We start from the raw sequence: 12,211 nt of genomic DNA, 5'->3' as shown, positions 1-12,211 counted from the left end.
TTAGCAACCGACCTTTGCTCTTTTATCTCACTAAAGTGGCACATTTCTGCACATAATGAACTTTGAAGCCCGAAATGCATAAAAACACGTAATCGTATTAACTCTTACTTATTATTCACATACTTGGTCTAAAAGTACGATTGTTAAGGGGTTAAAAACTACAGTTTTGGCTCTTATCAAACCACCCCAAACAGCATTTTGCTTGTCCTCAAGCAAATATGAGAAATTAGAATAAGTGACCAAAAATAGAGTTCTAACTACTCTGCGTTTCATCGTCGCGATTGCATTAACCATACGCAACAGGCTTTTAAACCACTAGGAATTCCCTAGTGGACGAAGTTATAACCTCGCGTGAGAGTTTTCCAAAAGGTACTCACAAACTTCATCTATACTACAACAACTAAGAAATAAAACTATTGTTTCTTCATTCATGTCTCAACTATCTATACATCTCACTAGCAATTGAATAAGAATAACCAAGTCAAAACCTAAACTAATATATGCATAATAATCAATCATCTATGATACAAATATATATACTATGAGTAATACTATGAAATGCCTAGCGGGTTCATTTCTCAAAACTTCGAATAACGCCCTTAAGTAGGTCCTCACATAAATGTCAAGACAAAACCACTCTCGATTTTTTCAGCTCGAGTTTCACTCTCCATTAATGCGATGGGCACACTTTACCTTACAATCTCAATGACAAACAAGGAAGCCGGAGTGGATCAAACATATCTGCCACTTACTATCACACTAACCTATTCCTAATTAAGCTAGAGGTCTTTATTAGGTGTTGTGGGGATTAGGAGATGGTTTAAGAAGGAAGGAAATGGATATTCAAAAGGACAAGTCTGAGATAATAGAGTCTTCATATTATATAACTTAGAGAAAACCTTGTTATTTTCTTTTGCTTCTATACTTTGTTTCCATCCTTAGCCATATTTTTTTCTTTTTCTTTTCTTTGGCTTTTGACTCCCTTTTATTCTATTTTTGGAGTTTTTATTTATTTCTATTTTTTTTTTTTTTTTGGATGGAAACTTCTTTTCTTTTTCTGAAGCAACTAACTAATTTTTGTTTACACAGGTTTTTCTCTTCTTCTTTCTTCACTCATTCTATTCTCAGACTTATTCTAGATTGGGTAAGTTGAATTTTTTATTTTGTTTTATTTTTGTAACAGGGTAAAGGAATTGTGGTTTATGGAAGGCTAAAGAAAGGCTCGAGGGGCTTAACTAAGCGCGGAAAATAATTCATAGGTTTGAATTTACGGCTATATCGATCCAAAGAGGCCTAGCCTAAATTCTCGCTTAGGATATGACATAGTGGTCAAGCAAGTGGACGTGTGATTTCTCTATCCGATTTTTACTTCTCTTTTGTGTCATTTCTCAAATGTTTCGCTTCATATAAAGGCTTTAGGCTATATTCTCACAGGATTTGTAAAATAAGTACTCTAGCCTAGATTTCAGAAACTTACTGCTAACAATCATAGATACTCATGTAATATATTTATAGATAGATGCAAAGATTATTACCTACATATTAACCTAAGTTTCTAACAATTATTCTGATGCAAAAGCTACGTGAGACTTCTAGATTGTTAAGAGCATAGAGAAAGAAAACAATACCAATATTCCTAAGTGTATAGCATAAACTTATTTATTTATATTTTTGAAAATTTTAACTTGAAAACAAATGCATATTATACATATCTATATCCTAACAGATGCCTTAATTACACGTGTTTCTATGCCCCCCCCCCCCCAAACAAGAAGCATGCTTTGTCCTCAAAGCATTTAAATAAAGAGGGTAGAAAAATACCATGGAAACGCGTGAAATTCTGGAACATCTGCAAAACAAGGTTAGAACATACTAATATAGGAAATAAAAAGCGACGCGAACTCTATATAAGAGTTCCACCCATTATGGGTTAACATAATTAAATTGCTTGGGACATAAGCAGACACTAACTGAAACTAAAAACTTACCTCCACTCCAACGTTTACTCGTCATCCTCCTCTTCTATAAAGAAGTGAGGTTCCTTCGCATCCTGCCATGCCATTATAATTTGCCAAGCTTGCCGCTATTTATCATCTACGGATGCTAACCTGTTAAGCGCCACTTGGTCGGATGGGGTGTAAGGTGCAACCTGATGAGGTTGTATCCTTCACCCCTTGCCAAGTCATTGCACGGAAAGATCGGATAATACAATTGGTGGGTCTCACAATTTCAATTCCCAACCCAATCCATAAACGGGCACAAAAATAGGGAAGAAACATTGCATAATACGGCAAACTAAAATAGGCATAAGAAGATACTTATGCCTCATGCTATGGGCTCATGCTAAACTAGACATCAAGGTTCTAGGAAGGTCATGGCACATACGTCCCGTGGCTAAAGCAAGGAAGACGCTACAAGTGGCATCATTCACAGAAGAAAAACGCCATTCCCCTAAAATGTTTAGCATGATCCAAAACATAACAGTTCCTATGTTCATGGACAGGCTACCAAGGGCGACGTTATATTCGCCTTGGTCCTCGATACGGAAAATGCCTGCCCCATAAGCCTCATGCAAAAAGTCATAAGTGTAGACATGCATATTATCTACCCAATAGCATCATGGGTCTTGTATTTCAGCGGGCATGGCAAGTCCAAGAACAAATGCTAGCAAGAACCATAAGCGGTTCCCAGCCTACGTGTGTGATCACCTCACGAAACCAAGCACCATAAGTAGTGCTTTGAAACAAATCTTGGAAAGACTGTTCGGTATTATTGTAGGAGATGTCATCTCAAAACTACGGCCTGAACACCAAAATCACCCTGAACAACCCGCGTAAAACCGGAATTTTCCGTGTTCACGAAGGCAGGTATGCTGGTGCACTCCACTGAAGCGGTCGTGGCTCTCGAGGTTTTTGGAGTTACAGTGTTTGGGCGTGAGTCGCGCTCAAGTTGGGGGTGGGTCGAGCTCTGAGTAAACTTTCTGAATTTGTCTAGGGCGCAGGTGCGCTCGTAAGTGCTGAAGCAGAAGTTTAAGAGGAAAAAGAAGGGAAAGCTTGGAGTGAAAGGTGAGAGATGATGGTAGGGTATAGTGTGGGTTGTGAGTGTAGAATGAAGGAAGTTTAAATAGGTTCTGAGCTTCCAAAATGAATCGGCAAGTTTCCAAATTGTTTAAGGCAATTTTCGGAAATAGAAAATTTCCAAACCCAAAAACGGAAACAAACCATATTTTTGTTTTTATAACAACCCTGGTATCTTTTATACTGGATTTAGAATAGTAACTTCTAAACTCTCTTAGATTTCATCCTACCACCACATCTAATAATAGGTATGCCAATTACGACAATATTCTCAACCTTTACTCCAAAACAAACTCTAAAATGGAGGATCTTCTACAAATCATGATAGAATAAATAATACCACCCCCAAACAATTCGGGAAGGTGGGATTAACAATAAAATCCATGCACAATTTGAAAAGAACAACATTATATTAAAATTGAAATTCAAACAACATTTAACTACCAAATTCAAAGTTAACTACTGAATTTAACAACGTAACATCCTATCTACTAAAAATAATAAAAACAACATCAAAACAACAAACAAGGAGAAATCTAGCTACTCTTAAAGGGAGCGGTGGGGATAAGAATAGAAAGTTTAGTGATCAAGCATGGAAAAACCAAACACCCACACCCAAACAAATTTTTGAAAAACAGGGTTTGTAAAAATTTGTTTTAAAACGTCAGGTCTTTTAAAGTCGATTCCTAGACTTAAAGTGATATATATGTATTTACATGCAGTTTCCCATATATCAATAATCTAAACAATTGTGGATCTTTCCATAAATAGTTAACATGGAATGCACCACCAAAACAGAATCAAGCTCCAAAACTTTCTACTGACGCTGACTTAGTTGAATAAGAAGGTGTCCAAGTGAATGATCGTGGAGTAAATGAATGGTTTTGGAAAATACTTGGAATGTGGATAAGTGTTAAAAGAAAAGGGTGGGAAGAATGATTGGATTTTATGAGGGATTAACTTCAGGTGGATGGTGGTAGGGTGGTGGTGCTCTAGGTAGTGCTTGAGAAGGTGGATCATCACAGCTCTTAGAAACTTCGTCAATTCCTCATCTAGGTTGTTCGCATCCATATAATTATGGTATTCATCTCCATCTTTGAGGAATTCATCTATCTCGTCTATTGTGAGGTTTAGTCCATCTCTTCTATGGTCAGAAGGCAGGGTTGAAAATTCTTTCCTTAGTTTAGTTATGTCCAAAGAGTCAAAATTGTGATCTTTGTCTTCTTCCATAAGAGGGATATGTACTAGTGTAGGGACGACATCGTCGGAAGCATTAATGTGATATACAAAACTCTCAATAGACTTAACTTCACCTTCTACAGGAAAATCTAGTTGTTCATGCAGTGTTTTATCCCTATACCTAATATGAGGGGGAACATATTTGTTAACCGTTGCTTTATCTTTTATCACTTTCCAACTAGGTTTCCATATTGGAACTTCTACAGTGTAGGGTCTTCAATTTCTATGACATTATTTGGTATGGTATCATTTATAGTTTTGGCGGGTGATCTTTAGGCATAGTCACTTGGTTATCAACTACTCTCCCTGAACGAAGGGTAGTATTTTGTAGAGTCCCCTTGGTTTATATTACTATTACACTCAATACTTTTATTTCGGGCGGTTTTTGTTAACTTAGGATTAGGCAATTGCTGACTTGGAAACACACCGTTTGGTTATTATTTTGGTTAGAAGACATGTCAATAACCTTTTTGGCACAAAGACTGCATTATTTGCATCGTTTGTTTCATCATATTAGAGTTTTGATCATGCCGATCTTTCATCAAGTTGGAGTTTTGTTGCATAATTTGATTTTGTTTCTCCAACAAGGTCACTACTACTTTGTCCGTAGATGGTTGTATTGGAATTGAAGCTTGTTGGCGTTCATGTCTTGATGTTGATAGTTAAGGTTATGGGTACTAAACCTCTATTCTGGTCACCTAAGTTCCCTTGTCCTTGATGTTGAGTTAACCGGGTTGAAGTGTGATGGTTGTGGTGGTGTTTGTGCATAGAAAGAGGACAATAGAAGTCGGAATGCTCAAGACTACAAATGCATTACAACGAAAGTAGAGTTAATGTTCATGACCTGAGTGGGTTGTTGTTGAATAGAGATGGCATCTACCTTTTAGTGAGGGCATCGATAAGAGTTTTAAGCTTCGGGATCATGTTTAACCTCAAGAGAAGAAGGAGAGGAGCGGGAGGAATCGTTTCCTCCCCAATTGTTGTTCTTCTTAGATTGATCTTGTAAGAATTTATAAGCCTCCAAGGCTCCTTTACTAAGAAAACTACCCCTAGTCATGATATCTAGAACCTCCTTATGATAATGTGAAAGCCCCTTGAAGAAAAGCACGAACAAGCGTGTCTTTCGCAAGATTATGATCTTGGGCATTCAATGAGAAGATCGATGAAAAAGATTCCGAGCCTCCGAAAAGGATTCATGAGGATTAAGGCTGAAGAAATGAATCTTGTGAAGCATTTCATCTGTCTTTAGTGGTGGGTAAAATTGTTCCATGAACAATTGAACAAGTTGAGCCCATGAGTCCACGAGTTTGGCGTTTGGGCGCTTAACCAAGATGCCGCCTTGTCGGCTAGGGTGAAAGGAAACACCGTAAGTTTAACTTGATCCGACTTACGCTAGGATGATGGAATGTAGTGAGAACTTGGTCTATCCTACGCGATAAAGGTAAGGCTTCTCGTGGTCTAAACCATGAAAACCCGGTAACAAGTTAAATATATTAGGGGGATTCGAAAATCCCCCACTAAGTCTACAAAGAATGATGCACCTACTTAGGGCCATCGCTTTAGGGCTTTATAAAAAATCGAGAGAGGAGTCTCTTGTTCTTTAGCCATTGATGCAAGTGTAGTGTGTGAAATTCTAGATAGGCGTGTTGTATTTATTTCTACGAAAAACAAGCCTGATTATACTAGAATTAAAACTCCTCTGACAGAAGAGGCGAGGAGTGGAAGAAGGAGTACCTGAATGCCTCCTTGCTACGCGTTTGAATAGCGTCTTGTATATGCAATCTCAGTGTATTTAACAAGTTAGAAACACTGAATAACTTGAAGAAATAGAAATTTGAACTAACCTATGAAAATTGGGCTGTTCACGCTGAATTTTCCTTCGAGGGCGAGGGTGCCCTCTGTTTTTTCGAATGTCCAGTGTTTTGGGCGTGGGTCGCGCTTCAGGGTTTTCAATTTTTAGGCCTTTTATCGTACTCCAAAAAATTTGAAATTTTTACAGTAATTTGATAAGACATCTATAAAGTAGCCTGTAAAATTTCAGATCAATCGGAGCTATGAAAGTCCCTCTACTGCCCTGCAAAGTTTGCAAAACAGTTTTCGGACACAATACAAACAACTGAATGGTTAACCCATCAAAACAAAGCCAAAAATTTCCAAATGTTTACTGGAGACTCCTGACAGATCCCACTTGTTCCTGTAAAAATTTTAAAGCAATTGGAGTTCTACAACCTCTCCTTATCGGCTGGTGTTCCAGATATTAAGTGTTTGCAACATTGCAGAAACACACTGGAAACACTCTACTATTTAGGTGGTCAAAACAAATCAAAAACTCGTCAAATTTTTACTACAAACTCCTGACTTAGGATAGATACTCCTGTAAAAGTTATAGAATTTTTAGAACTCCCTAAGTAACCTTACTCGTCTGTTTTTTAAGAAGATACGGTGTGAAAACTGAAATGCAGCACTGTAAAGATCGTATTTTTTTCACAAGGTAAACCAACTTTGAAAAATCTGAAAATATTCCAGTAAATCAACAGCACATTATATATTATGTATGAAAATTTTCAGAATTTTCGAAAATTTAGAAATACCTTCACCGCAGTGTTTTTCTCTGTGAATCCGCAGCCCCTATGCCTGAAACAGTGAATAGTTCCGAAAATTCAAGAAATAAGAATGAAAAATTAAAAGGGTGGGTGGGTAGAGAATGGGGGATTGCCCCTTGGATTCAAGCAATTGAATTCTTGTCTAGAACGAGATTAAGATGGCAGCGGCGCCATTTGATAACAGTGATTTTACGTATTCTAACTATCTATGCGTAAAGACAAATAATCATTTTATGTAAATACGTGTTTATATCAATATTTCTACTCTCAATAATGAAGTAATATAAGAGAGTCAGGATTCATTCCACTCTTAAACCCTCAAGACGTAAATTAGAATTCAACTACTCGACACAAAGAACAATGTGAGAGTAATGTGTGATGTGAATTTTCTAATATCATTATACTATCATTTCCCAAGCAAATCAAACAAGACATGGCATAAAGGGTTGAACTTTGCTTGTTCGAATTTAAAAGGAAACTACTCATGTAAGAATTGATTTAAACTAATAGTGACAAATACTAAATCAATGAATTACAATAGATGTTTAATGGAAAATGAAGCTAGATTATAAAAAACAACTAACTTTATTAATCTAATGAAAAGTAATAATGATTCAATAATCTATATTAAAACAAGGTATGAAAACTAATTAATTAATGGGATAAAACTCAAAACTAGATCTAGATCTATCTTTTTCTAACCCTAAACTCCATTAACATTAGCTTCCTAACCTAACTTATTTTATAACCTAACTATCTACCATTAACAAAGAGCTAAGCTTTTATTTTTATATGTTCAGATCCAAAAATCGTGCATGGGCTTGGAGCTACGTTTTGGGCCAGAGAATCAGGCCCAAAACCCAATACTTTCAGTCCAAAAAGGCCTCTTCAACTGCAGTTGACTTCGACAGACTTTTTGTCCACTTCTACTCCTCTGATTGGGCCAAGGCTTAAACCATTGGAAAGCTCTTTCTGAGCCGATCGTTTTGGACGTAAGGTAGGCCAATTCAGGTGGTCCGAGTCCAAAGATATGGTCTTGAAGTTCTTTGACTTTGACTTTGTGTTTATGCCCGCGTGGACTTTGACTTTTCATCTTTTGACCGGGCTTTACTGAGAGGCTTTGTCTTCTTGGAAATTGGCCTTTAATCACGTAACTCCTTAGCAACCGACCTTTGTACCTTTATCTCGCTAAAGTGGCACATTTACGCACATAATGGACTTTGAAGCCCGAAAATGCATAAAACACGTGTCGGTATTAACTCTTACTTATTATTCACATAATTGGTCTAAAAGTACGATTGTTAAGGGGTTAAAACTACAGTTTTGGGCTCTTATCAGCCGTCTCCAGTTCAGGAGCCTAATGTCAGTGATGATTGTGTGATCATTGGCGAAAGGGACCCTGAACTGCCTCAGAAGTTGCTGATGGCCAGCAATTTTAAAAAGGGAGTTCGTGCGTCCAACCATTCTAAATTGAAGAGATTTGATACCGCTTCTGATGTTGCCCCCTATGGTAAGAAAATGAAGTTTCGCCTTTTATCTATTAGTGAAGACCCACTTTTTAAAGTTCCTGCTAGTATTCCCCCACCTGTTCAGTCTTGTGAGAATGTAGCTGTACCCCCACCAGTTCCAGATCCTTCAATAGGTTCTGAACAAACTAGTGATAGTGTCCATTTGATCGTTAACCCTCCCCTCCTTGATAATCGCAAGGGGAAGGGTATTGTTGAAACCTATGTTGTAACTGTCGCTCTCTTTCCTCCTCAATCCAGTGATAGGAGGGGGTGAGTGACGACATTCCCTATTTGCCAAGATCTCCAGATTCCCTTGAGAGGGAGATGATTGTGGAGATGAGGCGTTGGGGACGAACTGATGAACTGCCTGTTATAAACAAGCACTCTGTTAAAGATGTTGATATCGCGCTGGGAGTTTTGGAGGCTGCGCGACTTCTTGTTGACAAAGCTGAAGCCAATATAGCTGGGACCTTGGACTCGCCTTCACCGACCGCTATTCACCTTGCCAAGGTAAGACTTTCTTCTCTGTTCCATTGTTCGGTTTCTCTTATTGTGTTACTTACACATCCTATATTCTTTTCCGTTAGTGAATAACTTTTTGGCCATGAAAGATCCCATCTTTGCGGCCACCGCCGATACATCCACTGATGCCATGGCTCTTGGTGAGCCGACCGGCAAAAGAAGCTGAGAAGAAGAGTCGCCTGAGCTGCCGGATCCAGTTGACCAGCTCTTGGTGAAAGAGAAGAAATCTGATACTAGCTTTAAGAATATGAGAGATACTATCTCTAACCTTCGGAGCTCTCTAGAGAAATCCCAAAAAGAGCTGCTGATGCTGGCACTTGGAAAGTGAAGTTCTTGGAACTGCATGCCCACTTCACTACCTTGCAAGCAAAACATGACCAGGTCCAAGGGGAGCTTCACCGTAGGAACACCGAGATGAAGACCCTTAGCCAAGCCATTGCCTATGCAAACAAGGTCATGTCAGGCTATGAGAAAGCTCTGAAGGATAAACGCCTTCATTCTGGTAAGAAGGCTGACAACCTCCTAGATGAGACCTCCAAGTTTTATTCTGAGGTGGTGCAAGAGGTGAAGAAGAGATCAGCTGAGAATGCCATTCGTTTTGCTTTGAGGTTATTGGATGTTTCTTAGGAGTCCTTCAATGCGGCCAAACAAGTTAAGTTCGAGGAGGCAATTGAGGCTACTGGGTATGTTTCTCAGATGGATGATCAAGGGCGAGTAACCAACCCTTTTGTCTTGTTCCCTGGTTTGAACACCAGCATCTCTGCTATCCAAGCTGAACTTATGCCTGATGCCTCCTCATCTTCTGAAAAAGACACCGATGATGACCTCGCCTTCCACTTCAACTTTTCTTTCGTTCCAGCCAGTGAATGTTCGCTTTTCAAATTCTACCGTTCTAGCTAATCCAACCACACAGTTTGATGGTGCAGCAGCAAGCACTGATGGTGAACCAAAGTTTGATTCTACCCCTACTTCATAAGCCTTTCAGTTGACGATAAACAATTATTCTATAGGTCTGTAATATTTAGCTATGTAGCTCACATACAATTTACTTTACTGAGCTCTGTAGATTTTCTATTTTATGCATGTTATTTACTTACTGAGCTCTGCAGCTCTTCTATTTTATGTATGCCTTAGAAGTATTCTATGTTACATTACATATATTACTGTGCATACTCTACCCCTGTTGCCCCTAAAGTTCATTTGGGACAATAATAAGTGACCCTAGCAGGCTAAACAGATTAAGATGAGGCATAGCCAGAATCTGATCAGGATGTCATTTTAGGAGTATTAGGACTTTAAGCCTAATTGGAATATATTGGGCTTGGGCCTAAATATATCGGCCCAAATAGAACAAACGAAATCGCGAAACAGGAAAACCAAAAATCGCGAAACCGAAAAATCGCACTTAACTTCTCCTTCTTCCCCAATTCGACAATACCCAAACCCTAGGAGAGAGAAACCTAAATTCTCCCAATTCCCATCGATCCAACCCTCAATTCTTCACACTCAAACCTAGAAACACTAAAATGAAGTGAGAGAATTCGAAATCTCTTGGAAATTCGAGCATCCCGGCCAAATCAAGGGCGACAGGTGGAGTGAATTCCTCTCCAACCGATTCAACCCAAGAATTCGAACAACCAATCCCTAACAACACTCAAAGCAAGTGTGGGGATTCAAAAACGTTTGGAATTGGCGTCGTATTTTCGCGAAAGGTGAGTTTAAATTCGTTTCAAATAAATAGTTAGCTTCAATTTCGATTACTTGAGGGTGTAATGTTGAAATTGATTGTATTGGGGGTGTTGAAGGTCGGCAGTGGCAGTTTGGAGGAGCTAAAGTGGAGGGAAATAGTGGTGGAGCCGAAAATTCTTGGAGTGCGTCGGGTTTTCGAGAAAGGTTAGTGAATTTCGCCTACAAATCGATAGTGTAAACTCGATTTCGAGTTAATTAGTGGTATTTGATGAAAGATAATTGAATGGGGTGGTTGTTATGTTGGATGTTGTGGGTGGGTGGCGATAGAGTGGAAGCGATTTTTGGTGGAGCAAATGAGCTAGGGCGATTTTTTTTGTCGACTTGGTAAGAATTTGATTATTCATTGCAAATTCGAGAGATTCATGTCGATTTATAACCGTTAATGTGAAGTTCGAGATTCATGTCGATTTATAACCTGTTAATGTGAATTTCGAGATTTAATATGAATCGAAGAAGGATTGGTTATAGTCGAAATTTGGGACTTGGAATTAGGATGTGATAGGATTAAGCGTCGATAGGAGGGCCTGCCATGGCGAAATAGCCGTAGAGATCGGCAAAAATAAAGGTCTCGAAATGGCTGTAGAGCTCTGTTGATAGTAGTTATAGAAAAAATAAATTCAAACCAATTTCTTAACGTCGAGATTTCTTCTCGGTTACACTAGTTAAGAATTCCTCGTGGTTCGATCAATTCTAACAACCGACGATATGTATATCTTTGTTATAGGAGTGAATTCGAGTTGATTCGGTTAAGCGGGCTCGATTTGGTTAAGTGGGCTTGAGGAGAAGAAGCTTGCTAAGGTAGGAACCTACATACCAATATATAGTCCCGCTTATTTTCATGCATGATTTGAATTGTTTAAATAGGAAATAGATAGTTAGATCAACCATGCATGTATATATGATATTCATGATTTGCAATCGATATTTCCTCGATATAAACTATATATAGATAGCTTTAGTGTGAAATGGTTTTTTGGTAAAAATCGGGTAATTGGAGATTTGTTTTCTTTGTTAAAAGAGAAAAAAACTGGTTTTGGGAAGGGTTCACGCCTCTTGTCTCGATGGAGACAGAGAGATGGATTTTGTATCTTGGTGAGGATTACCCGGTTGTTTGTAAATATGTGTGAGGTTCTAGATTGTCCCCCGGATAGAGTTCGTTTTATTATTTTATGATTCGCCGTTTAGGAATCATCGGTTGTCATTTACTATGACCGCCCGTTTAGGGAGTTATAGGTTATATGTGATCGATGGGGGACATCCCGGAACTCACACATACAGGACCAACAGTTTTAAAAGAAAATCTAAATATGTATCTATAGTATTTGGAAAATAATCAGTAATACGAGTATATATATAGATATTACTATGCTTATCACGAGGGGATTTAGAAAAGGAATTGTGAATTCCTAAAAAGAAGGAACTGTTGTCGCAATTCGAGAGGCGATTCGCTCTAGATTCCAACGGTGGTGTACACCTTCGAGGGTGGTGGGCCACCTTTAAAGGGATGCATCAA

Source organism: Coptis chinensis, chromosome 8, assembly GCF_015680905.1.
Source record: "Coptis chinensis isolate HL-2020 chromosome 8, ASM1568090v1, whole genome shotgun sequence".
Classification (NCBI taxonomy): domain Eukaryota; kingdom Viridiplantae; phylum Streptophyta; class Magnoliopsida; order Ranunculales; family Ranunculaceae; genus Coptis; species Coptis chinensis.
This window is presented reverse-complemented; position numbering follows the sequence as displayed.